Source organism: Mus pahari, chromosome 7, assembly GCF_900095145.1.
Source record: "Mus pahari chromosome 7, PAHARI_EIJ_v1.1, whole genome shotgun sequence".
Taxonomy (NCBI): Eukaryota; Metazoa; Chordata; class Mammalia; order Rodentia; family Muridae; genus Mus; species Mus pahari.
This window is the reverse complement of record NC_034596.1, coordinates 52,849,705-52,853,572: the sequence shown is the minus strand read 5'-3', so window position 1 is coordinate 52,853,572 and position 3,868 is coordinate 52,849,705. Positions and strand designations below refer to the sequence as shown.

The 3,868-nt window shown below is 41.9% G+C and overlaps 1 pseudogene; it reads right to left on the bottom strand.

Annotated features, from left to right (window-relative positions):
• Positions 1-576: 576 nt before the first annotated feature.
• Positions 577-1,226, bottom strand: LOC110324017 (annotated as a pseudogene).
• Positions 1,227-3,868: the final 2,642 nt, after the last annotated feature.

Genomic DNA, 3,868 nt, shown 5'->3' with positions numbered 1-3,868 from the left:
GCAGGCCTGTGTGACAAGGCTCAGCTGGATGGTTATGTCTTGTGATTGTTAGCTGAAGGCTGGAGGCGGAAGCAGGTCGGGTATAGAATGGGGGACTAGAAGATATCTATCCAGGAAAGGGAAGTAAAATAGATAGTTATGAATGGATGGAGAGAGAGTGGAGTGGGGGGATCAAGTGGAAAGAGAGAGGGGGAAGGTGATAGGGGAGGGAATGCAGGGAGAGAAAGCTAAACTTGAGGGGTATTGAGGAGTTGTGTGGAAACCTAATACAGTAGTGGCTTCCTAGAGTAAAGAAATCCAAATGAGGTCACCAAAATAATGGAAGGGACACTGACCCATCTGGCCATCTCGGGTCACCAAATAAAGCTTCCCAGTACCAGGATTGAATTACGTCTAATTGAGTTGTTGGCCAAAGAGTTCCAGAGAACCCCCAAACAACCCAAGCTTTTGCTAAGACTTTAGATTGCTCTCCACAAACTCACAACAAAGCTCTGCTGCAGCTCCACAGACTCCAGAAGACCTTCATGATTCATTTAACACAGAGAACCAACTGGGAGCAGGGACACTAAGTGTCTTTCATGCAGATTCTATGGCAATTTTGCCACCGCCATCATGCCACAGATTTCCAGAGGGACCATTCACAGTCTAGTGATGAGCAATGATGGCATGGACCATAGTTATGAGTCCTTCCACAATGCCAAAATTGTCATGGATGAACTTGCCCAGAGGGAAAAAGCAGTTGGTGGTGTAGGATGCATTGCTGGCCATCTTGATCAAGTTGCCATACTTCTCATGGTTCACACTCATCACAAACATGGGGGGGCATCAGCAGAAGTGATGACACCTTTGGCCCCATCCTTCACATGGGTCCCAACTTTCTCCCTGGTGGTAAAGATGCTAGTAAACACCACAACATTCTCAGCACCAGCATCACCACATTTGATCTTAGCAGGCTCTTGCTCTTGGAAGACGGTGATGGGCTTCCTGTTGATGATAAGCTTCCCATTCTCAGCCTTGACTGTGCCACTGAACTTGCCATGGGTGGAGTCATACTGGAACACATAGACCATGTAGTTGAGGTCAATGAAGGGGTCATTGATGGCAACAATCTCCACTTTGCCAGATACAGATAATAAGGCAACCCTGGTAACCAGGCACCCAATATGGCCAAATCCATTCACACCTAAATTCACCATCCTGTCTATGGGAGGAAGCTTGCACTGCATAACGAGAAGATGCGGGTGTCTTTGGAACAGGGAGGAATCCTAAAAAAAATCTTTTAAACAAGTTTCTGATAGGAATTCCCATGAGCATTGAACACGCTAAGTCACAGACTCTAACTGTCTTAGTTAGGGTTTTACTGCTGTGAACAGACACCATGACCAAGGCAAGTCTTATCCTGGGCCATCAACTACAGCTGAGGCTATACCTCAAACTTCTCTTCATAAGATTTAACCAGAGAACAAAGTCTCTGCTGGGCTTTTTTGAAACTTCCTTTGTCAAAGGAATTAATCCAAGTCTCTTCACCTTAGCCTCAGGCAGACTTTTCAGACAAGGGCAAAAAGTAGCCACATTCTTCACCAAAATACCACAAAACAGTCTTTATGCCACATTCTGAAATTCTTCTTATTTGAAATTTCATGGGCCAGGTCAACACAGTTCAAATTACTCCCAGCAACAAAGTCTTCCATATTCCTACTAGGATGACCCATTAAGCCCCATTTAAAGCATTCCAGTATGTTCCAAATCCAAAGTCCCAACATCCATATTCTTTCAAATAAAAGCATGGTCAGGCCTATCACAGCAATACCTCAGTCCCTGATACCAACTTTTGTCTTAGAGTTTTACTGCTGTGAACAGACACCATGATCAAGTCAAGTCTTATAAAAAAAAAAAAAACATTTAATTGGGGCTGGCTTACAGGTTCAGAGGTTCAGTCCATTATCATCAAGGCAGGAGCATGGCAGTATCCGGGCAGGCATGGCACAGGCAGAGCTGAGAGTTCTAGGTCTTCATCCAAAGTCTGCTAGTTGTCTTCATCCAGACAACTAGGGTGAGGGCCTTAAACCCACACCCACAGTGTCACACCTAATCCAACCAGATCACACGTATTCCAACAAGGCCACACCTCCAAATGGTGCCACTCCCTGGTCCAAGAATATACAAACTATCACACTAACCAAGAAATTGAAAGATCTGTACGACAAGAACTTCAAGTCTATGAAAAAAGAAATCGAAGATCTTAGAAGATGGAAAGATCTCCCATGCTCATGGACTGGCAGGATTAATATAGTAAAAATGGCCATCTTGCCAAAAGCAATCTACGGATTCAATGTAATCTCCATTAAATTTCCAACTCAATTCTTCATAGAGTTAGAAAGAGCAATTTGCAAATTCATTTGGAATAACAAAAAAAAAGGATATCGAAAACTATTTTCAATAATAAAAGAACTTCTGGGGAAATAACCATTCCTGACCTCAAGCTGTACTGTAGAGCAATAGTGATAAAAACTGCATGGTATTGGTACAGAGACAGACAGATAGATCAATGGAACAGAATTGAAGAACCAGACATGAACCCACCAACCTATGGTCACTTGATTTTTGACAAGGGGGCTAAAACCATCCAGTGGAAAAAAGACACCATTTTCAACAAATGGTGCTGGTTCAACTGGAGGTCAGCATGTAGAAGAATTCAAATTGATCCATTCTTATCTCCTTGTACAAAGCTCAAGTCCAAGTGGATCAAGGACTTCCACATAAAACCAGATACACTGAATCTAATAGAAGAAAAAGTAGGGAAGAGCCTAAAACACATGGGCACAGAGGAAAATTTCCTGAACTGAACACAAATGGCTTATGCTTTAAGATCAACAATCAACAAATGGGACCTCATAAAATTGAAAAGCTTCTGTAAGGCTAAGGACACTTTCAATAGGACAAAACGGCAACCAACAGATTGGGAAAAGATCTTTACCAACCCAACATCCAATAGAGGACTAATATACAATATATACAAAGAACTCAAGAAGTTAGACTCCAGAGAACCAAATAACCCTATTAAAAAATGGGGTGCAGAGCTAAACAAAGAATTCTCCACTGAGGAATACCGAATGACTGAGAAGCACCTAAAAAATGTTCTACATCCTTAGTCATCTGCAAATCAAAACAACCTTGAGATTCCACCTCACACCAGTCAGAATGGCTAAGATCAAAAACTCAGGTGACAGCAGATGTTGGCAAGGATGTGGAAAAAGGAAGAACACTCCTCCATTATTGGTGGAATTGCAAGCTGGTACAACCATTCTGGAAATCAGCCAGGTGGTTCCTCAGAAAATTGGACATATTACCTGAGGATCCAGCTATATTACTCCTAGGTATATACCCAAAAGATGCTCCAACATATAACAAAGATACGTGCTCCACTATGTTCATAACAGCCTTATTTATAATAGCCAGAAGCTGGAGACAACTCAGATGTTCTTCAACAGAGGAATGGATACAGAAAATGTGGTACATTTACACAATGGAGTATATCCAGCTATTAAAACAATGACTTCATGAAATTCTTAAGCAAATGAATGGAACTAGAAAATATAATCCTGAGTGAGGTAATCCAGTCACAAAAGAATACACATGGTATGCACTCACTGATAAGTGGATACTAGTCCAAAAATTTGGAATACCCAAGATACAATTCACAAACCACATGAAACTCAAGAAGAAGGAAGACCAAAGTGTGGGTGCTTCAGTCCTTCTTATAAACATGAACAAAATACTCAAGGGAGGAAATACAGAGACAAAAATGTGGAACAGAGACTTAAAAAAGGCCATCCAGACACTGCCCCATCTAGGAATCCATCCCATA